The sequence below is a fragment of the Chenopodium album genome, chromosome 6, assembly GCF_948465745.1.
Source record: "Chenopodium album chromosome 6, dcCheAlbu1.1, whole genome shotgun sequence".
NCBI classification, from domain to species: domain Eukaryota; kingdom Viridiplantae; phylum Streptophyta; class Magnoliopsida; order Caryophyllales; family Amaranthaceae; genus Chenopodium; species Chenopodium album.
Window position 1 is genome coordinate 30,142,434 of NC_137839.1, and position 25,056 is coordinate 30,167,489.

Here is a 25,056-nt window from a genome sequence, read left to right on the forward strand (position 1 = left end):
GTATGCTTAATTTTTATTTAGCTAATTTGCTTGTACAAGGACTCATCAAAGAACTTTTTATATTTTATCTAAGGAACTAGACAACACAACATCCAAACGTAATTAATAATTAGCTTTTGGCTCGGGCAATGCCCCGATTACGTATATATATAGAATTAGGATCATGTGAGAACCTATATCTATAATAGGAACTAGGAACTAATTCAAGCCGTCCAGCGCGTTAGATCTGACGGTCTACACTTCGCCCGCCTCATTAAGGGTACTTTTGTAATTTGCACCGTTGAATGATTACCCCCTCTCTTCTTCTACTTTCTCTCTCTACGTTCTAACTCTCTCTCTTCTTCTTCTTACTTTCTCTTTCCTCCTACAAATTTTCTCTTCTCACGGTCTCTCTGATCTCTTCGAATGTCTTCAACTTTGCAAATCTGTATCTTCTTATCTTCACTCTTTGTTCAATCAAATTTGTGGCCAGGTAAGCTATTTTATTTTCATTATCATTACTTTCTTCAATTTAATCCGTTTTTACATCAGTTTTTGCGATTTTGAGTGCGAAAAATAGGGATTTCCCAATTGTTAGTTGATATATTAGGCTTTATTTTTGTGGATTTCATTCAATTGGTTACTCCGTATTATTTTTGTGTATGAATAGTGAATTCGATTATCAAATTAGGTTTCAATTTTTGATAAATTCGAGCATAAAATTAGGTTTTGCTTTATTTTTAATGATTTTATTTCAATTTATGGTTTATTTGCTTTTATTAGGTTTTCGATTGAAGTTATTCTATTCAGTTTTGTGTCATTGGGAATTAAAATTGATGTGGCTTTCACTTAATCTCGCTGAGGCTTATGGTTAAGGATGTACTAGTGTGATCTTTTAACATTACTCATTCAATTAGCTATATTGTCATGTGAAATTGTAGTAACTTCTTTGTGAATTATTGTGTTCTTAGGGTGCTATGATTATCAATACAATGATGAAAAAAACTAGGATGTATTTTACTTTTCAGTTAGTCTTATTTACTTTTGAGTTGATGTTTATGGTTGTGTGGAATGTTGCTGTTTAGGGTTTTTGTTTGGTAGAAGCAGCAAAGGATATTGCAAGTTTTATTTGTTGTTTGGGCGTTGTCTGTATGGTGAGCTATCTGTGGCCAGGAGCAGGGGTGAGTTTAGCAAACATACATTAGTAAATAGAAATATAAGTATATGAAAAATAATACTTGTATACATATAAATACAGTAAAAGAAATACACCATCAACCTCTCAAAACCAATAGTTGAGTTGGTACAAAGTAGTGTATAATTTTAACCTAGCTAGAACTCTGTATTATACTATGTGTTGTGATCTGATGGTATAACAACTATTCAAACAAGTTACATACATCAATTTAGCAAATTTCACCAAATATAGTAGCAATAATATATGAGTAGCACCCAATAAGATTAATACATACCATAGTATAAGACAAGATATCTATCTTTTCTTCTATTAGCATATCAAAGATTTAAAGGAGATTAATAATATGAAAGATGAGATATCAAGGCTCCAAGTGAAACAAATGTATATTTCCCTGAACTTGTCATCGATTCAACCCTATGCTATACTATTTGTGTAAATATTTATCAGCATGAAAGAATAGCAGCTGCTAGAAAAGCAACTCAATGAAAGCCTAATGTCCATAAAAGCTAAGAAGGTGGCTTTAGTTTTGTGGTTCCTTTTGTTTAATTTTGTCTAATTTGAGGGTACTTGTATTATTATTCGACAAGAACCCACATTAATAGAACTTTACATGAATATTTGCTACTGTAGGACCAATCACCTGTGCTATATATATATATATATATATATATATATATATATATATATATATATGTGTGTATATATATATGTGTATATATATATGTGTATATATATATATACTTTTGTTATATATATATATATATTTTTTTTTATTTACCTTAGAGTGATTTTTCTTTGCTTTGATAGATACACTATCCTACTTGCCAACGGGTAGAGCATTATGCAAATGCACAAAGATGTGGGTTCAAATCCCACATAGGTTCATTTGTGTAATGTGGCTATTAAACTCAATCTATTCAAAGTTGTAGGTGGTGGCATTTTAAGGTGTGGTAAGGGTATTTGGAAAATAAGTTATGCTATGAATTTTAATGCTATGTCTACAGCTCTAGCTGATCTTCTTACTATAAGGATGGGTCTCTTTACTTTCTGAGACAGAGAAATTAAGTTCTTGGAATTAAAAATAGATGCAGAGGCTATAGGGAAAATGCTGAGCTGTCCTAACTCCTTTAGAGACCATAATCTAGGAACATTATGAGGTATGTGTGGTTGAGTTATTGCAGAGAAACTGGTTAGTGACTGTTTTGCATGCTAGCAGAACAATTAACTTTGTTACTCACAAACTAGCTGAAATACCAACAATCCCTATGGCTTAATCCTGATGATGACGGCTGCTCAACACCTTTTGCTCATCTTGTCTTTCTTTGCAGGTCTTTGTTGGCATTATAATGGCTTTAATTTTTTGTTGCTTAGTTTATTTTATGTCTTCCCTAAGTAGTAGGATGCTGGTACTTTTAATCTCATTGAACAATATTTTGTATAGGTTGGATGTTGTCACCTTGATGTAATATATAATCTATTTTCCTTTAGCGTAAAAAAAAATTATGTTTGAAAATCTGATTTCTAAATTTTCAGTTACTTTTGTTATCGTTTTATTTACTTTAAATATGAAAACCTTTATTATGACCTCATTCTTCTTTTATATCTGATCACTCTTCATGTTTGTAGAGTTTTGACTCATTTTATAGAGAGTTCAAGGTCAATGATGTAGGGTACCCATGAAGATCGACAATTCCTTGCTTTGTGTCATTTGATTATACAAACACTAACTTTTATTATTTTAATAATTACTTTTTAGTGTTTGTTATTTACTTCTGGGATATTTTGATCTAGTTTTGATTTTTTGTCGAGCTATTCTGATTTATTCAAGAGATCATGGGCGGACCTACGAAGGAACAAAGGGGGACCATTGTCCCCCCCACTTCCGAAAAAAAGAATACAGAGAAAAAAAATTAAGGGAAAAAAAAACTGGAAAAATAGTTATATAAAATTGAGTGTAAGAAATAAACAAGAAGTTTGTCTTAGCTAAGTTGGTAGTGGGCTAGAATCAATATGTCAAGGGGCCAAATTTCAGGTTTACTTAGATCAGGGTTTGATTCCCCCTTGTACATCATTTTTTTTAGTGTTTTATTTTAACCAAACCACTTGAATACTCCCTTATTCATATTTCCCAACCACGAGTCACGAACCACCACCCACGCGGCCACGAGTCACGGATTGCAGTGAGCATTTTCGGCTAATATTTGCTAAGAAATTAACATCATAAGATAATATGGCATTCAAATCCCCTTGTAACATCATTCCTTTTTTGTTTTTGGGTGTTTTATTTCAACCAAACTACTCGACTACTCCCTTATTCCTATTTTCCAACTAAACCCGAATTACTTGTATTGTGTACCCGCTTTTTTTTTTATTAAATAGGTTGATGTTAGTTGAATTATCGAAATTGTCCCCCCATTATTGTAAAATTTCTAGGTCCGCCACTACAAGATATTCCAAGTTTGAATTATTTTGATTTACTTTTGAATTATTTTGATTTACTTTATAGTATTTTGCATCGACTTATATATTGGAGGCATGTGTAACAAATTACTTACACTCTTTCAAAGTACAATCTCAAAAGAAATATTTTGATTTACTTTTGAGATAATTTAATTTACTTTTGATACATTTTATTTTACTTTCGAGTTTTTCTTTTTACTCTTGAGATGTATTAATCTACTATTTTGTATCAATTGAAGACTTTAAAGTACCATTTTCTAAATTATGGTAAAAAAAAGGCGGAGTCATTTTATAAATTGCTTATTCATGTAACTTTTGATGTAGGATTTTATTTACTTTTGAGTAATTTATTTTATTTACTTTTGAATTCCACATAGTTGTTGCCTTGCCATGGCTTGTTACTGCAGCTCCTACTTCTGCCTTGCCAAGGCTGCTGTTGTAACTACTGCCCTTCCATGGCTCTTCACTCCTGTTACAAGGTAGCTGTAGAGGCTTCCTATACTGACCTTCCAGTTAGTTCCACTTCGGAGAGCGAAGCTGAGCACTTGGAGCATAAGGGCCCCGCGGTGATTATTAACATGCACTTGCTGCTGCTATACTACCTCTGCTCTACCTCCTACTTCTGCTCTACCGCTGCTACTGTAAATGTTGGTCGGGAGTTCTTGAAGTTTAGCAAAATGGGAAGTTGTTATGAGCATGGGTGCAGCTTTTGCACCATGGAAGCATGTGAGGAGCAGCAGAAGCATGAGCAGAGCCAGCTCCCTGAGCAGCCATTAGGTTTCCACATTACGTTAGTGCATTCATAGCAATATCCTGATTTCTCAAAATCAATCTCAAAATTTTTCCAAAGTTTCCTTAGTCATTTATCATTTCAAGATAGTTTATTATTCGTATACTTTAGAGCTAATTTGATTAACTTCAATGATATTTTGATTTACTTTTTAGAATTGTTTATTTATTTTAGTGTAATTATGATTTAGTTTTGACATATTTTGCTCGATTTCTTTTAATAGTTATTTTGATTTACTTTTGAGATATATTAATTTACATTTCTTGTTTTTTTACTTCAATATTTTGATTAACTTTTTAGTATTTACTTTAGATTAATTATGATTTACTTGTGACATATTTTGCTCTACTTTTGATTAAACTTTTACATTGAGCTTCATGTACTTCTTTCTCATAACTTGATTCATTTTGTGAGGATATTTAAATCAACAACTCAGAAATATTGTGCTATTTCCAAGTTTTCATAGTGTCATTACTCATAAAAAGCCAATCAATTGTCCGTACACATCAAGCTAATTTGATTTACCTTTTGGTTATTTTGGTTTACTTTTGAGGTATTTTGTATAACTTTAGAGTGTTTGATCCCTAACTCTACAAAAATTCATCACTTTGTTCCTAGCCTGATATATTCACTCTTTTGTACTTATTACTTTTGAGCTACAATGATTTACTTTAAAGATGATTTGGTTTACTATTGAGGTGTTTTTAGTTATTATTAGAGACAACCTATGTAGGAATCGAACCTACATCTCCTATGCATTTGCACAATGCTCTACCATTTTGAGCTAATAGGTTTTAGTATACTTAGTGCAATAATCTGAAACATAAAATATGAGACATGATTCCTTGCATACTTAACAATTTATATCCCGTATAGTTATTTTCCCCATCATTGCAAACCTGTTTATTGAAACAAACAAGAAAGGTTCAATTCCTCAAAGCACCAGTGAGTTAAAATATGTCATTAAGGCTTTGTCTGTCAATATTGATCCAATTAATTATATAGTAGTTATCATCATAAGGAAAACTGTCTAATATTAAACACAATCCTAGTTTCTCTATCGTCTTTGACATAGCTTATCCTAGTTCCCTGGAAAGGAGTCCAGTCCTAGTGATCTTCATTGCGCCAAAAAGTAAGCACTATACTACTACCAATTAAGAGATGAGTAAAATGATAGGAATAAGCCATGATATATACTGATTTTTCATGATGGAAAGGGAAAGGGGGGCATACTCAGGGGCATGGTAACTAAATGTTCCCAGGACTCTAGTTGAGTGCAAACGAGCTGCTATCTCTGAAGAAGCACTTGTTAGGTAGAAGTCAGCTATTTTTGAAAAGAAGTCATCGAACAACATTACAACAGGACATTGTACATCTAACATCTCGATGAAAATTAGAAGGCTGCACCTTCTCATGCAGGTACTCTAGACCTTTTGCAGCTCCAAATGCAATTTTTACTTTTTGTGTCGATATTAGAGCAGGCCCTGGTGCTGCACCTTGTACTCCTTTCCTTCTTGTACAGGGCATCAAAGATGATTTGATTACAAAAATTGCAAACTATTCTGCTGCCAATTTAAAAGACGAGTAAGATGATTGGATTAAGAGATGGAATACCATGTAAAACATCATGTTTAGAGCCCATTGTTGCATACTGATAGACCAATATTCTGTTAAATTGTTTCAAACAATAACCTATAAGCTCCCTAAAATGCTCATGCTTTAGTCTTGAAACAATCAAAAACTGCAATGAGCCACCACTTATAAGAAAATAGGAACAAAATTCCTAAAATATAAAACCATACTATGTATGTAGAAAAATGTAAGATACCTGAGCTGCAAAGTCGGAATCTGAATCATGTGTAGAACTCGTGTCTAATTTCTTTATTGTAATCTCTAGGCCGTTGTTTAACATTCCATGGAAAACCCTTCCATAAGAACCTTCTCCAACCAGTGTTTTCTGACTGAAGTTGTTGGTAGATTTTTTTAATTCATCCAGTGGCACAGCTGACAATTCTATTGGCAAAGCTTCTACTAGCGCTCAACTTCTTGTTCCATTACCAGTTTTCGGCTCACCTCTATCCCCACCTATGATATGACATCAAATGAAAGTTCCATATCAAACAAGCTAACTCCTAATTATATAAAATTCAGTATAGTGCTAAGGTTACACAATAATTAACATGACACTTTTTTAAATTAATATTTTTATTAACTTCATTCATAGTTTTTTTAATCAACAATTTGATGTCAATCAAGTCTACCTTAATAGAATGGATGACTTATGTGGCCCTTGACTCATTATGATGAATCAAGTAGGAATTAAATGTATAAAGGTATCACTCCCACCTCCCACCAAATAGGAACTAAATGATGAATCAAGTTGTAACATTTTGGTTCTTGATTTCAGAAGTAGAAAAGGAGATTTTCAATTCTATTTACTTTACAAATATTTGATTTATTTTGTATCTACTCTTATAAGGCTATACCCCTCTATTGTACATAGATAGATAATCATCTCTCTAAAAAGTACATAATCAATACCCAAAATTCATTAATAAAAAAAAATGTAGCAAAAAAAAAAAAAAAAAAAAAAAACCGACAAATTCAGGCATGAAAATCTTACAAATACTCCTCATAATTCATAAAATTTACACAAAAATCAATAACAATAATAATTAAATAATGATACAAAATTAATTCTCAAATAATTGTTAATTACTTCAATTATTTTGCTAAAATTAATATAAAAATTATAAAATGCAAAAAATACCTGGATTTGAGTTTGATATATTATTGTCGCTGAAGAAATTGACTTGAGAAACCGGATGAACTCCAAAATTATAGCTGACAAAATAAAATTAAACTTCGGCAATTATAATTTTGCGATTAATCAAATAAAAATAAGTTCAAAATCAATAATCTTCTAAGGTTATCACAACTGTATAAATTTTGCATAAATTAAAATTTTGAAATTATACCTAGTTTTTTAACCTTTAAACAAGTAATTTCATTCAAATCGAGTGAAAATCAATGAATAATTTCGTCAACAGAAGAAATTAACATGCAAGAAAGAAATTTATGACAATTTTTTATAAGAATCAATGGCGATTTTTAGCAAAATTGGTGTGAGAAGAAAGAAATGCTTTATGAGATTGGAAATGGTCAGTAAGGTTGAAGAGAGAGAAAAGTACGCTTGTTCTTTTTGGTTAAATTCATCTTAGTTTGTTTGAAATAATCACAGTCTTCATCAAAGCGGCAATTTGAGGTTAATTTGATGGTTGAAATGAGTTCTTAGTACCTATTATAGGATTGGTTCTCATTATAACATGATCCTATATATATATATATATATATATATATATATATATATATATGAACTTGCCGCTCACGAGGTTAAGGTTACACCCCTTAGCGATCCAGGAGATCGTTAACTCCAATAGGTCTAGAACCATGACTGGAAGTTCGGGGATGAAGGTACAAATCCAACCTAAAAGAGAATGAATCTGCCCTAATAATAGACCTCTACTTTATTCTGATCGTATTCATGTGCGCTTTCCGACTAACATGCAATCATTAGGTTTACCCTAAACCTGTTTACCTATGTTGGTTGAATATTAATGCACAAATAAACTATTATTGGCGATCACTTGAATTATAATCAAATTAACCCTAAACAAGATTATTAATTATCTTATTAAGCATGATTACAAATACCAATTCCTTTTAAACATGCATAAAAGGTGTGGTCAAGCAATAACAATAAATATAATCAAGCAACATAATAATAATCATAATTTATAACAATTATAAAAATAAAAATAATCATAATCATAATCATAATCATAATCATAATCATATCAACACTAAAACATAATAATAGCAAGATCTTAGGCATGATACTAACAAGATTAATAACAAACCCTAGCATGTCACTAAACAATAAAACTCAAAGCTTTAGCCCTAACATGATATATTAGGAAAGAAATAGGAAGCATCAGAAAAATCATAATTGATATATTTGATATTAGAAATTATAGTTGTTACCCTAAACATGATACTAGGAAGCGAATAAAACATCCTAACATGATACTAGGAATCATAATAACAATCTAAATACGATTTCTAAATCATAATATCAATAAATCAATTAAAGCACTTACTTGGATGTCTCGTATCTCTTTCTAATAACAAAATATACACGCGTTAGTAACTTCAAGGAAAATAATAAAACAAACAATTAAATTAAATAATTGAAATAGAGAATTAAGAAAGTTTAGACTAGATTTGAGACCAAACCCTCAGAAAACAAACCTTTCACGTCTAGGGCGAAGACAACTTCGAATTATGCTAGGTGTATCTAGATATTGTGAATGCGGAATTTTGTTTGAGAAAAGCTAGTTTAGAAAAGACAGAGAGTAAGAGATAGAGCAATCAAGGAATTCTTGATGAGAATGGGTGATTGAAAAGGGGGATATATGTCCTCTATTTATAGAGAAAAAAAGAGGGTCGACGAATAAAAAAAGAATCCGAATACGAATCGAAATAAAACTCGATGGACAGCAGTTTTTGCGGATTTGGTTTTTATCATATCTTTTGATCCAGAAGTCCAAATAAGACATATAATATGTCGTTGGAAAGCTCTTGAAGTCATATTTCCAACCCAATTAGAATCAGATTAAAATTTTTTGTTGATAAAAATATATTGCCGAAATAGTAGGATGATGTCAGTTTTGGATAGAGTTTATATTTATTCATATCTTTTTCGTTATAGCTTTGATTTAATAGTATAATATATCATTGGAAATATAATTTCAAGATCTATACATTAATCTAAGATTTGGATAAAGATTATGGGGGACAAAAATAATATCTGACTGTCTTTGAACATCTTTAAATTCGAATAGAATTAGGATTAAAAAAAAAAAAGTTCTTATAAAAGGAAAGTTTTTATTTAACTAAAATTCTTTAATCTTATCTTTTCAAAAGGATAATTAAAATATTTTAGAAACTTATAGAAACTTCTAATTAATCCTAATTAGTTTAGGAATAGGATTAGACCTTTGGACCCTCCACATGATCATTGGACCGTAGACAAAAATCGGTTTGGTCCCAGTTTAGTATTTTGGCCATAACTTCCTCAATATTCATCGGAATTGGGTTTATAATATATCGTTGGATCAAGCCCCATCCAACTCCACCATTATTGGACCCTTATCATGGACCAAACTAAATTAGAATGCACTTTTTTCATAAATAGGGTAAGAAAATAAATATTTTTAAAAACAGAAAGAATAGATATTTTAATAAAAACATCCTCATCACTAGACTTTCCACACTTTCACTTTGTTCGATAATCAAATGACATGAAAGGTATTCATCACTAGGTTCGGTTTTGGGGAGACACATTTGGGAGTCTACAGAAGCCCCCACTTTGATTGAGCTTGGAGAAACTTAAGTTTTGAAAACAAAAGTCAAAGTATCAAGGGACGGAGAATGATTCAGAACGTTATGCGATCCTAAATCATTCTTGTAACGATGATACCTGCAAACTAACGTTAATTTAAACAGATAAGAGAGTTAAGAAACGTGTATCTTGCACCGTCGAGCATACGTCTCTGGAGGTAACCGATTTGTTGCTGCATTTGCTGTTGTTGACAACCTTCCACAAGCTAGGGAACTCCATCCCGCTATTTGTTTTGTCGATCCTTCCGCAATCTAGAGAACGCTGTCGATCAATGCTGCTACATCTCGAGCCTTTTTCTTAAATCATAGTGACAACCTTCCCAATCATAGCAAAAGTCGTCGAAGACCGCCTCATCACGAACCGCTCTTCTCAAATCTCGATGACAACCTCCACAATCTTAGCGAATGCCGTCGAAGACCGCCCATCTCATGTTATCTTCTCAAATCTTGGTGACAACCTCCACAATCTTAGCGAATGCTGTCGAAGACCGCCCATCTCGTGCTATCTTCTCAAATCTTGGTGACAACCTCCTCAATCTTAGCGAATGCTGTCAAAGACCGCCCATCTCTTGCTATCTTCTCAAATCTTTGGTGTCAACTTCCACAATCTTAGGGAACGTTGTCGAAGACCGCCCATCTCGTGCTATCTTCTCAAATCGAGTGATAACTTCCACAATCATAGCGGAAGCTATCAAAGATTGCTTCATCTTGAATTGTTCTTTTCTCAAATCAAATAATAACCTCCTCAATCATAGTGAAAGCTTTCGAAGGTCGCTTCATCTTAAATCGTCCTTCTCAAATCCAAGCGAGAGACTTAAAGCCCCCCTGTTGAAAGCTTCGTCATCTTAAATCTTCAAATCAACCCTTCCATATTTGGAAAATCTTTTTCAAGAACCATATCTGCGATTCTTAAAGGCTTCAACTTGATTTGTGAAAATCTTCCATCCTAGGAAATCTTTGTGAACCATTATGTCGGTGCTTTTGAATTGAGCCAATGTTTAGGCGCTTTAAGCTAAGTGAGACGATCTTTTATCAGGTCGATCACTTAATGCGATTGTAACCGAGCTGATTACTAAATCATGTCGAGTTGCTTATAGGGTCTAACTGGCGTACCAAGGAACCCAAAATTGCTGTAAGAGGTCCGCATAATCCAATATGGGGACCGCGCATTGTGTCGCCGCACCAGCGCCTGCTGGAAGACTCTGGCGCCGCACTTTGCTTCTGTCGCCAAGCGACAGATGTTGCCGCCAAGCGACAGCCTTGTCATCTGGCGCTGGGGTCGGGTCTTCCCTATTTTGCCCTTGCTGCTGTTGTTCGTTGCTCGGTTTCGCTTTGAACTTTGAACTTGGTCGTTTCCTTTCAACTAAATCCACTCAAATCTTTTGTAAATTAAAGCTCTTCATCTCTAATTTACTGATCTATGTAATTTTGCTCAAACTCCTTTCATCTTGGAAGAGTCTCATGCGGCGTATTCGCGGTTTTTTTTAAAAAAATCCGAGAATGTTCTTACTTGCTGGGATGCATTTGCATTTATATTTTGGACTATAGGACTTTGCTTATCTTTCTTTAGGGTGACCTAAGACTTAGTGTTGCTTGACACATTGACTTGACATGACTCAAGGTATAAGTTTGACTATATGATGACTCGCTTCGTGTGACTCGTGTGTGCATAGTGTTGACTCAATGTGTACATGACTAGTGTGTGCATTGTAATGTGATCGTGCGACTCGGAAAATGCAAAAAAGCAAAAATTTTCCGTCATTTTTGTGGAGGGTACCGACTCTCTCCCGAAATAGATTGATGCGAAAAAGAATCAAAGTGTTTGAGGGTGCATGTTAAATGAGCTTAATATGTTAATGTAGTCTCTCATAGTACAAGGATTATATCATCTTAGACTATCCTAGTTGACTTGATAATGAAAGTATTTAGGTAACTTAGGCGCGGAGGCTAAGTACTTCATACTTTGTGATGCAATGATGATTGGTAATGAGTGACGTGACAAGGTATGCTTCAGCGTTGTGTTAAGATTTCATGACAAAAGGTTCCTAAGGGAAGGACTATATTTGGTCATGTATCTGTGATGTGTGTGAAAGTGACATTGAAGTTAGGCCGCAAGGGCTAAGTGTGTGGAAAATATATATATTGAAAAGAGTCAAATGATGGTGACTCTTAGACTAGGTAAGCTAATGATGTAGGGATCAAGTCCCCAAGTCTAGCTCTAAGTAGATAGGGATGAGCATAGGAGATCCCTTGATGTGACCATGCTGTGTGAATGTGAATGTGAATATGAATGCATTTTTATTACGGCCGCACCGTACCTCGGTGTGAGGTTGCCTACGTATCCGTTAGGAATTAGGCCAAACGTAGCTCTAGTTGAACCTCGCACAAATGTGTGTATACCTCAAAAGGGTCTTTTTAAGGGTTGTAACATGGTTAGGCTACATGTTTGAAGAAGAAAGGGATAAAAGCTCAAGACCCTAGATAAGCCCCCAAGGTGTGCAACTTTGCTTTTGAATATTTGTATTTTCATGCTTGAGGTTTCTCACTCTTTTTCAGCTCTTTTTGTTTTTTTTTTTTTTTGGCTTTATTTATTGTGTTTTTATAAGTGTGGAAAATCCCGATCATGCGGTCTATCACTCACTTGACATTCATGTTTCTCAGGCACGGTACCGAGCACTAGATAAGAAACGCAATCCGTGACGTGTTCTTATCGAAGATATTTTCATATCAAAGACATTGGAACACTTGCCCTTTTGTACTTTATTATTATTATTATTATTATTATTATTATTATTATTATTATTATTATTATTATTATTATTATTATTATTATTATTATTATTATTATTATTATTATTATTATTATTATTTGCTATTTTAATCTTTTGAAGTCACTCAAGCTTTTATGAAATTGAAAATTGCATAAGTTGCACACAATCCCATCCCAAAGTTAGGTAGATATGGGTTGAAAATGAAGGGTCTATCGTTAGACAAGGCTCAAAGTGGTTTACCAACAAAGGATTGCATATTTGAAGGGTGAAATGTGATATGATGTGTGTAGACACCCAAATGTGTCTCCCCAAAACCAAACCCAGTGATGAATACCTTTCATGTCATTTTATTATCGAACAAGACGAAAGTGTGAAAAGTCTAGTGATGAGGATGTTTTTATTAAAATATATCTTCTTTCTGTTTTTGAAAATATTTCTTTTTTCTTACCTTATTTATGAAAAACGTGCATTCCAGTTTATTTTGGTCCATGATATGGGTCCAATAATAGTGTAGTTGGATGGGGCTTAAAAAGATCTTTCCAACGATATATTATAAGCCCAATTCCGATGAATAATGAGGAAGTTATGGCCAAAATACTAAATTGGGCCCAAACCGGATTTTACCTACGACCCAATGATCATGTGGAGGGTCCAAAGGTTTAATCCTATTCCTAAACTAATTAGGATTTATTAGAACCTTCCATAAGTTTCTAAAAGATCTTAATTATCCTTTTTGAAAAGATAAGATTAAAGAATTTGAGTTAAATAAAAACTTTCCTTTTTTAAAACATTCCTTTTCTTAAATCCTAATTCTATTCGAATTTAAAGATGTTCAAAGACAGTTAGATATTATTTTTGTGACTCATAATCTTTATACAAATTTTATATGGTTGGATAGATCTTGAAATTATCATTCCAATGATATATTATAATATTAATTCCGAGCTATAATGAAAAAGATATGAATGAGATATGAAACTCTATCCAAAACTGACACCGTCCCACTATTTTGGTAATATATTTTATCTACAAAAGATTTTAATCTGATTCTAATTGGGTTATAAAGTAGACTTTAAGAGCTTTCTAACGACATATCATATGCCTTATTTGGACTTCTGGATCAAAAGATATGATAAAAACAAAATCCGCAAAAACTGATGTCCATCGAGTTCTATTTTGATTCGAATTCGGATTCTCTTCTTATTCTTTGACCCTCTTTTTTCTCTATAAATAGAGGTCATATCTCCCCTTTTTGAAATCATCAATTATCATCAATTCTCAACAATAATCAATTTTCATCATCAATTTTCATCAATTATCACCAACTCTCATCAAGTATTTCTTGATTCTCTCTCTCTTTCTAAGCCTAGCTTTTTACAAACAAAATTCCTCATACATTAGCACTAGACACACCTAGCAATGTTCGAAGTTTCCTTCTCCCTAAACGTGAAAGGTTTAATATTTTTGAGGGTTTGGTCCCAAATCTCACTTTCAATTATTTAATTTAATTGTTGTTTTATTATTTTTCTTGAAGTTATTAACGCGTGTATTATGTTATTAGAAAGAGATACAAGGCATCCAAGTAAGTGCTTTAATTGATTTTATTGATATTATGATATAGAAATCATGTCTAGGTTGTTATTATGATTCCTAGTATCACGTTAGGATGCTTGATGTTTTGAACAACAACAATGATTCCTAGTATTATTATGTTTAGGGAAAAGGTTATAATATCAAATATACTTATTATGATTCCTGCGATGCTTCCTATATTCTTTCCTAATATTCATATTAGTATCATGTTAGGATTAAAGCTTTGATTTTTATTGTTTAGTGACATGCTAGGGTTTGTTATTAATCTTGTTAGTATCATGTCTAGGATTGCTATTATGCTTTAACATGATGATGATTATTGATTATAATTATTATTATGATTATTATTAGGAAAAATTGCCCGGAATAATCCCACCTTTGGGCCGTCCGCTAAACATAATCCCACCTTTGGATTATTTTTTAATAATCCGACATTTAATGCCAGTCGTCTTTAAATGGTCCCAGGTGACTTGTAACCAGTTGAATAAGTTTTTTGTTGTTGTTTTTTTTTTTTAAAAAAAAATTAATTTACAATTTTTTTTAGGGGAAAATTAATTTACACTTGTTGCCTCTTGATTGTTAAAAAAAAATTAAAAAAAGAAAATTAATTAAAAAAAAACAACAAGCTCCACCACTTCAGCCACACCACCATCCCCACCACCACCACCACCACCACCACCAACCAAACCCAAATCCAAAACCTATAACCACCATCCCACCCAAACCCGAAACCGCCGCCACCTAACCACGCCTACCGCCATCCCACGCCAGCCAACCAACCCTCGATAAAAACCCCCTTCGAAAATACCCCATTAACCCAAGACTATTCGAAAACCACAAAACCAAGGGGAGGACGGAAGATATCGGCGCGGCTGAAATTGGGGGCGGAGGATATATGGGGGAGGTCAGGGCGTCTGAAATCGAGGGCAGGGGTGGTTAGCGAGGCTGGCAGGGAGACAAGGGAGGTCAGCGCGTCCGATTTGAGGTACTATAGAGGTCGGCATAGCCGGCTATGGTGGTTGGGGTGGTCGACGGGGTGGAATCGGGGAACGCCGAGTTCGGTGGCTCACCTGGGTTTTCGCGGGGGAAGGAGTGAGGGAGAGGGTTGGGGTGGTTGCGGGGAAGGGGTAACGTCAGAGCTGGGTTTTTGTGGATGGCTAGAGTCGCGTGGTTGACCGGAGCAGCGTCGCTGGCCAGAGCCGCGTGGCTAGCCGGAGCCGCGTAGCTCGCCGGTGCCGCGTGGCTGGGGTTGGGGTTGGCTTGTGTAGGGAATAAATTCATGCCTTTAAATCTCACTAGCTTGAACCCCACTGTGATCATACACTAAAGTACGGTGGCGTCCAAAAGGGAAGAAGATAGAGCAAAAGAGTCGCCAAAAAGTTTTTAAGGAACTTGTAAACCGTTCACGAGGTGAAGGTTACACCCCTTAACGATCCAAGAGATCGTCAACTCCATAAGGTCATGAACCAAATAAGGGTTCGGGGATGAAGGTACAAATCCAACCTAAAAGAGATTGAACCTGCCCTAATAATAGGCCTCTACTTTATTCTGATCGTATTCATGTGCGCTTTCCGATTAACATGCAATCATTAGGTTTACCCTAAACCTGTTTATCTATGTTGGTTGAATTGAATGCACAAATAAACTATTATTGGCGATCACTTGAATTATAATCATAATTAACCCTAAACAAGATTATTAATATCTTATTAAGCGTGATTACAAGTACAAATTAAATTCCCTTTAAGCTTTCATAAAAGGTGTGATCAAGCAATAAAAATAAATATCATCAAGCAACATACCAAATAATAATGATGATAATAATAATAAACATGAATAATAATAATATCATCATAAATAAAATAATCATCATAAATTATAACAATTATAATAATAATCATGTTCATGTTAATATTAAAGCATAATAATAATAGCAAGATCCTAGGCATGATAATAACAAGATTAAATATTAGGAAGAGAATAAAAGGCATCATAGCAATCATATTTAATATTAAAATTAACCTAGACATGATACTAGGAATATCATAATAACAACATAAACATGATTTCTACATCATAACATCAATTAATCAATTAAAGTACTTACTTTGATGCCTCGTACCTCTTTCTAATAACAAAATACACACGTTAGTAACTTCAAGGAAAATAATAATCAAAACAATCAAATTAAATAATTGAAAGAGAGATTTGGGACCAAACCCTTAGAAATTAAACCTTTCACGCCTAGGGCGAAGGCAACTTCGAATATGGCTAGGTGTTTCTAAATCTTGTGAATGCGGAATTTTGTATTTGAAAACAAAGTTTTGGGAAAGATGAAAGAGATGAACGATTAAGAGAATGCAAAAGAAAGCTAATGCATGAATGATTTAACTTGCGAATGAAAACTGATTGTTGATGCTTAACTTGTGAATGAAGAGAATTGGTGAATGAAAACGGAGTTTTTAATACGATATTTATAGAGAAAATCAGCCAAAAAAGATAATTTAACAAAACAAAGTCTGACGCTCAGGAAACAGAGCTGGCGCCCACCCTGGCTAGCTGGCGCCAGGCACCAATGGCTAGCGCCAGGCGCCAAGCCTGGTTCCAGGCGCCAAGGCCTAGGGTTGGACGCCAAGCTTGATTTTGACGCGTTTTCGAAAATCTGATAAATTTACCGTATAATTTCTTTGAAAATGCTATTTGATTTTAATTAAAACTCTGAAAAGTCAACAAAGTCAACTTATCAATGCTAATTGAATTAGGAATGAAAAGAACCTTCTAGAAGAATCTAGAAGACTAAAACCATTCCTAATTGCATTAGGAATGATAAATCATATTAGGCCCTCCCCTAGATCATTGGGCCGCATATAAAGCTCAAACCGGGCCCAGTTTATTAAATTGGCCATAACTTCCTCAATATTCATCGGAATTGGGTTTATAATATATCATCGGAAAGGTCTTTGCAAGCCCCATCCAACTACACCATTATTGGACCCATATCATGGAACAACCAAACTGGATTGGCTGTTTTCTTAAAATAAAGTTTTCAAAAACAGAAAGAAGAGAAAAGAAAATAAAAACTTTCCGCAACACTAGACTTTTCCACACTTTCGTTTCATTCGATTATGATTCGACGTGAAAGGTACTCATCACTGGGTTTGGTTTTGGGGAGACACAAATGGGTGTCTACAGAATCCCCCACTTTGACTGAGTTTGGAGAAACGCAAGTTTCGAAAACAAAAGTCAAAGTATCGATAGGGACGGAGAATGATTCATAACAATCTGCGATCCTAAACCACTCTTGTAACGCCAGCTATTTAGTGTTAGCGCTAGGCGCCAAGCCCAACTTGTGACGCCAATGCCTAGGGATTGGCGCCAGCACGGGGTTCTCTTTAAATGCCCGTTTTCTCTTCATTTCGCTGCTCTGTTCGTTGCGAAAACTGCTCGAGGAAACCGAAATCTTCAATTGCTCATTGCTTGCTCGTTTTTCAACCGAATTCGCTCAAATTTGTTGCAAATCAAAGCTCTTCTCATCTATTTTCCCGATCTATGTAAGTTTTCCTCAAACTCACATCAGTTTCTATGAATTCTTGGCATGTTTATTCACAAATTTTTTGAAAATTCAAATTTCATGATGCTCAATTTGCTTTGTTTGTCAAGTTTTATGCCATGAAATTGCTTGTTTATATTTATATATTGCCTTGGGAGTAATTTGAGACTCGTTTGACTCAATTTGGTGAAGAAATGAGCAATTTGCCATTGTTGGACCTCTTAAGGTCTTGAAGAACAATGTGGCTCGTTCTTGACATTTTTGCTAGCAATTCTTGTTCAATTTGTAACAATAATCACTATAGTGTTGCAAGAAATTGTTTGATTACTTGAAAAAATGCTATCATGCTCACTTTGAATTTTGCTCTGTTTTAGTACTACGTACTCTGTTTTTGCGAACATAGTATCATGCGGCTAGGCGAACCTTAGATACTATAGAACCTTAATTTATGATGATTCTACACAATGTAGCATGGCTAGACAACGAGGCTCGGGTTCACGGTCCCGAAACACTAGACGGGAGCTGTAGGGAATAGTTTCAAGCCTTTAAAATCCCACTAGCTTGAACCCCACTGTGATCATACACTAAAGTACGGTGGCGTCCAAAAGGGAAGAAGATAGAGCAAAAGAGTCGCCAACAAGTTTTTAAGGAACTTGTAAACCGTTCACGAGGTGAAGGTTACACCCCTTAACGATCCAAGAGATCGTCAACTCCATAAGGTCATGAACCAAATAAGGGTTCGGGGATGATGGTACAAATCCAACCTAAAAGAGATTGAACCTGCCCTAATAATAAGCCTCTACTTTATTCTGCTCGTATTCATGTGCGCTTTCTGATTAACATACAATCAATAGGATTAACCCTAAACCTGTTTAACCTATGTTGGTTGAATATTAATGCACAAATAAATCTATTATTGGCGATCACTTGAATTATAATCACAATTAACCCTAAACAAGATTATTAATTATCTTATTAAGCGTGGTTGCAAGTACCAATTCCCTTTAAACATGCAATAAAGGTGATCAAGCAATAAATAAATAATATAATATGTATTAAGCAACATAATAAATAATCAATATCATGAATAATAATTATAATAATGATAATATCATCATAAAAATAAATTATAATTGAAATAATCATAATCATGTTAAAGCATAGCAAGATCCTAGGCATGATACTAACAAGATTAAATATTAGGAAGAATATAGGAAGCATCGTACTTTTAATCATACTTAATATTAATATTACCCTAGACATGATACTAGGAATCATAATAACAATCTAAACATGATATCTACATCATAAATCAATTAATCAATAAAGTACTTACTTGGATGCCTCGTACCTCTTTCTAATTACAAAATACACACGTTAGTAACTTCAAGGAAAACAATAATCAAAGCAATTAAATTAAATAATTGAAAGAGAGATTTGGGACCAAACCCTCAGAAATTAAAACCTTTCACGTCTAGGGCGAAGGCAACTTCGAATATGGCTAGGTGTTTCTAGATCTTGTGAATGCGGAATTTTGTATTAAAAAGCAAAGAAGAAAGAATGCATGAATGAATGAATGTTATTGAAAAGAATTGAAGAGAGTTGATGATCGATGACGAAGATAGTTGATCAAAACTTAAGAATAAAGAGAATTGGTGACCCTTGATGATTGAAAACGGAGTTTTTGATACGATATTTATAGAGAAAATCATCCAAAAAAGATAATTTATCAAAACAGAGTCTGAAGACCACAAAAACACCTTGGCGCTAGCCCTGGCTCATTGGCGCCAGGACCAGTGGCTAGCGCCAGGCGCCAATCTTGATTCCAGGCGCCAAGGCCTGGGGTTGGACGCCAAACCGGCTTTCAACGCGTTTTCGAAAATCTGATAAATTTCCCGTACTGGAAGATAAAATAATATAATTTCAGTCAAAAATGCTATTTGATCTAATTAAAACTCTGAAGAATCCTAATTGAATTAAGAATGATAAAACCTTCTAGAATGTTCTAGAAGACCAAAACCATTCCTAATTACATTAGGAATGATAAATCATATTAGGCCCTCCCCTAGATCATTGGGCCGTACTTAAAACTTAAACCAGGCCCAGTTTAGTAAATTGGCCATAATTTCCTCAATATTCATCGGAATTGGGTTTATAATATATCGTTGGAAAGGTCTTTGCAAACCCCATCCAACTACACCACTATTGGACCCATATTATGGACCAACCAAACTGGATTGGCTGTTTTCTTAAAATAAAGTTTTCAAAAACAGGGAGAAGAGAAAAGAAAAGAAATAAAACTTCCCGCAACACTAGACCTTTCCACACTTTCGTTTCATTCGATTATGATTCGACATGAAAGGCACTCATCACTGGGTTTGGTTTTGGGGAGACACATTTGGGTGTCTACAGGAGCATGAGCCCGTGGATGACGACGCCACGCCGTCACTTCGCTTGGTCGGCTTCTTGGAGTGGGATGAGCAGACTCTGTTCTTTGCCCCTGTCCACCACATTTTTAAGAGGGTGAGACGGGGCACCGAGCCCGGGAGGACACGGCATCACGGCTCTGGCTGTGACGGTTTAGGCGACTTGCACAGGATGCACATCGCCAGGGACCTTGAGACGAGACTCCTATGGGAGTCTTGCGGGCTAGTTACTCTGTTTGAGACCTCCGAGGCTATGGTCGCCTCCAGCGGGGTTCATCATGTAGTGCGCGCTTTGGTGGAGTTCTTCTGGGACACCACCAACACCTTCCATTTTCCCTGGGGCGAGATGATGGTCACCCTTACAGACTTCAGTCTCATCACAGGACTGGAGTTCACTTCTGTGCCACTACCGTTCGACGGTGGGATCGACGTCTTTTCCTCAGAGGTCGAGGAGTTGTTGGGGCCGATTGCTATTTAGGCCCGAGTTGAGGTCGAGACGACTCAGTTCAGTGCTAGAGGGATTCGCCGCTCGACGCTGGCAGTGGCTCTTGATGACGATGCGACCACCCGAGAGCAGCGGGTGCGCATCTTTGTGCTGATGTTGTTGTCAGGGACATTCTCCCCTGACAAGGGTAGTAGGGCATTGCTTTACTACCTCCCTGCCGTCCGTGATCTTCAGCGGATCGGGACTTATGATTTGGCCATCTTGGCCTATGCTGACTTCGTTCGTGCGCTGAGGGACTCGTGTCGTCACCGGTCCTTTAGGACGAACGTCGCTTTGTCCGCTTTTTGGAAGGTCGTAGAGGTAAACATTATTCCCTATAAAGTTTAGCCCTACATATTAGTTAGCATTTATTCTCACTTTTAAGTCCTTGTAGATCTGGTTCTACGAGTACTTTCCTTCCGTTGCGCCGGCGAGACCATCGCCGAGGGGATTTCCGGTGAGCGCCTCTTGGGGCGGCCACCATGTGGACAGGTCTACTGCACATGTCCGGAGCTGGATCATCTCGTTATGACTTTTAGTGTTTATCCTGATTTTCCGCGGTGCTCTAGACATATTCTTGCCTGATTGATGCTTTTTATAGGGACCTGAGGTGGTATACCGACCGTGGGGCGGTTGGACAGTCCCTGGATTAGCCGCACAGTACTCTGCTGAGCATCGCTATTTTCTGGGGACCTATGGAGCGGTCGCGTACTTAGGAGAGAGAGTCGCTAGACAGCACTCTTCAGCTGTCTTCGTCGTTCCTGCCGCTCCACCACGTCATATGTTCGACGAGACGAGGTTGTCGAGCATGTCTGAGGGAGCTGGTACCCTTTGGCGGTCCCATGCGATCCTCGGGCGGTGTTATGCTGAGGATCTACTACCTTTGTTAGCTCCAGCCCCTGTACCGGCTGAGGATGTGAGGGTAAGATTTTTAGCTTTTTATTTTTCGCTAAGTAGCCCCCAAGTAATACTTTACTGATTTTTTTTCGTTTTATCAGGACGGTTCTGCTGAATTCGTGCCGCCCCGTATTTCCATTCATTACCAGGGGATATAACGGCCGATCGAGGAGATGATTTCTCCGGCTCCCGAGGGCGAGCGCTTCGTAGAGCGGTCGATTCCTCGCCACCAGACTAGTGTAAGCCTAGTTTTAATTCAGATTTTTTTTTTGTGTTCATTTATCATGCATTTTTACTGACTCATTTTTCTGACAGTTTTCACGCGAGGTGGTTTCGGCTATGGCACGATGCATAGATGCCTTCTGGAGCCAGCTCGTCCGGATGGGGAACGCGACCACCTGTCGTCGGGATGACGTTGTCCGAGAGGTAACCTTTCTTTACTCATTATTTCTGCATTATTGCTTCAGTTTTACCTTGTTTCTGATTTAATTCTTTTTGCAGGGCCAGCCTATCGCTTCTCACACCCGTACGAGACCTGAGGGGCGGAGAGATCCGGCGAGGTCTAGCTCGAGACGTCGTCGCACTTCGTCAGGGGGTAGAGGCGGTCGTTCTGAGGCTGCTCGAGCCAATGTTGCTGAGGGCTCGAGATCTTCCTCTAAGGGTGCTCCTGCAGCACCGGTAGGAGAGGCTACCTCGGCTTTCAGAGGTGGTGGGATGTACGAGGTCGGCTCGTCATCGCAGCAGCCTCTGCGGCCTCAGCCTCAGGTTGATCTTGGCTGGAGTGGTTCTATCTTGAGTCTTCCTCCTCCCACGGAGACTGGAGCTGGTGCTGAAGCTGGAGCTGGTGGAGAGGTGACTCCTCGTACGACGCAGTTTTATAGCATGATGGGCCTACGTCCTCCGGCGCCGTAGTTTGTTCCTGTATATATATTTTATTTTGACTTTTTATAGAACTTTGCCTTTGACTCATTATTTAGACACATTTTGTAATTTTATGCTATTATGAATTTATTATGAGTTTATTTGATTTATGTGTATGTTTGTGTGTGCAAGAAAAGTGTGACAACAATTTTGCGCAAAAATTCCATCATTTTTGTTATTGATGGAGGATATTATTCGACTCTCTCCCCCAAAAAGAAAAAATAAAAAAAGGAAAAGAAACGAATAAAAATTTCGGGTTTTGGAATTTAAAATAAAGTCCAAAAAAGAATAATATAGATTAAAAATAATAGCTATATTTAATTAATTAAGAAAAAAGATAAAAAAGGTGTTTAGGAAAATTAAACGGAGCCATAAAGTCTTTAACCGACTCGAGTTTAATATTAAAAACGCAAACTGAGCACGCGCGGCTGTCTTGGTGACTTGGCGCCAGCTGGCGCCACAGTATGGCGCGTGGCGCCAGGCGCTACACTTAGCGTGTGGCGCCAAGCTCTGGCGGTTGGCGCCAATCACGGGGGTTTGACGCCAATTGACGCTGACTCCGTATTTCATTCTGATTAAAATTCTTCGTAATTTGTGTATAAATAGCCTCCTGCCCAGCCGATTCTTCTCATAATTCCAGCGAATAAAATTATTCTCTCCTTTAGAAAAAAATAATAATCATGTCTTTAGCCACTAAAACCTTCACCCAATACACTCATGAATGGTGTCGATCTCTTAATGCTAGAGATAAAAAGGAATTAGATTTATTTCACTTGGGGGGAATTTATGGCATCAAAGGGGTAGATCTAGACCTAGACTTCATACATACCGCTTTAGAATTTTGGAACGTTGATACGCATTGTTTCAGAATAGGGTATGATGAGATTAGCCCTTTGCCAGAGGAATTTGGTGCTATCTTAGGCTTCCCTGCAATAGACCTGGTAGTAATCCCTAGAGTAGATGCATACTACTATAAGGATTTCGAGCGCTTCTTTAATTTAAAGGAAAGGGATTTATCAAAAATAGTAGATGGCAATATAGTTAATTTGAAAGAATTCGCACGCTATTATTTTGATAAACCTCTTTCTGAATCCTTTCATATATATAGAAGAAGGGCATTTTTATTTTGCATGCTCAATCAATTTTTTCTTAGTAGTGGTAAAAATAATGAGGGTCAATCAATTATCACCACTGTACTAGAACAAATTGAATCAGGGAGGAATCCAATGCCATTAATAGTTGGAGAGACCATGATTAGTCTCGATGAATTGAAAAGGGACCCAAAAGTGCCTTTTCGCGGTTCTCCAATTTTATTACAGGTAGAAAAATAATATTTTTAATTACAGAAATTAAAAATATATTTTTGTATTGTAATAATACATTTATTTGCATTGCAATTTTTTTTTACAGATTTGGCTAATGGAGAGGCTAGGATTAATTAGCCCTCCGGATGACATTGAAAAATATACTCCCAATTGCTTCGTGAGAAGAAAGAAGCGCATCCCTAAAATTGGGCGCCATGGGTGGAGAAAAGTATTTGAATCACGTGATTTTGCTATCAAGTGGGTCATCCCATGGTGGAAAATAGAAAGGATGGTTGGTGTTAACAAGCAACTTTTCTGCCGTCTTCCAAGCTTGTCTCGTGTAACATATCATTATCCCTGCAGGGTAAAGAGACAATACGACTTACTTCAAAATATTCCTTCCGGGGATCTTCGTCCTCCCTATGAGTACCCTGTATCTCAAGAAGTAGATAGATTCGACGCTTACTGGAGCGCTAGACCTTTATGGGAAGTGATTACCCAAAAGGTTCCCCCTTCTTTACCTAATGATGTAAAGAAGTGGTTGCTGAAGAAATCTTCGATTGATCAGGGTAGAACCGATGTGAAGAATCGTCTAGGTGACAGGGTGACACATGCCAAAGAACGCTTAGGAGCAAGAATTGAATTCAAAACACCTACAATGCCTAGGAAGAAAAATACTACTAGAGACAAAGGAAAAAGGAAAGCTAACACCACAGACAAAAAGGCAAGGCTTGGGTGGAAAACAAGCATGGAGTGCTAGTTGAAGGGGAGACAATCTATTCCAAAATTGAATGTAGGTCCTCTAAAGGATGCCTACTAGCTAAAGTAATGGATGAAGAGGAGGAAGCAGAAAAGAGCTAAAAAGGAAAAGAAAGATTAAAAGCATTGCTTAGCTTTAGATTTATTAGACATAGATTGTTGCTTTCATTTAAAGTTAATTTATTTCAGCCTTATTTAAATTCCATCAATATTGTAATTTTATTTTATTAATGAAATTTCAGCTTTCAATTAAATTGTTTACTTGAAATTTATTTTATTAAAGCAATGAAAATCGAAAAAAAATTAATTTTCCAGAAGTTCTTCGAGTACGAAAGTAAAAAATTTTCCGAAAAACACCGAAATTTGCCCAGATTTTATTCCCAAATTGGCGCCAGTAATTGGGGTTTGGCGCCAGCTATTGAGGTCTGGCGCCAGGCGCCAATTCCATCGGCTGACGCTGA

General features: G+C 36.2%; 2 long non-coding RNA genes across 3 annotated transcripts; one reads left to right on the forward strand and one right to left on the reverse strand.

Annotated features, from left to right (window-relative positions):
* The first annotated feature begins 324 nt into the window (after positions 1-324).
* Positions 325-4,684, forward strand: LOC145634798 (uncharacterized). Its single transcript, XR_014113569.1, has 2 exons — positions 325-472; positions 2,506-4,684. It is a non-coding gene; the product is annotated as an uncharacterized LOC145634798 (long non-coding RNA).
* A 731-nt stretch (positions 4,685-5,415) lies between these two features.
* Positions 5,416-7,734, reverse strand: LOC145634799 (uncharacterized). Of its 2 annotated transcripts, none has more exons than XR_014113571.1 (4): positions 7,619-7,734; positions 7,198-7,271; positions 6,256-6,512; positions 5,416-6,168 (listed from the first exon to the last, which is right to left on the reverse strand). It is a non-coding gene; the product is annotated as an uncharacterized LOC145634799 (long non-coding RNA). The 2 variants fall into 2 exon arrangements; XR_014113570.1 differs by having other exon boundaries at positions 5,417-6,168; positions 7,406-7,658.
* Between the last annotated feature and the right edge of the window lie 17,322 nt (positions 7,735-25,056).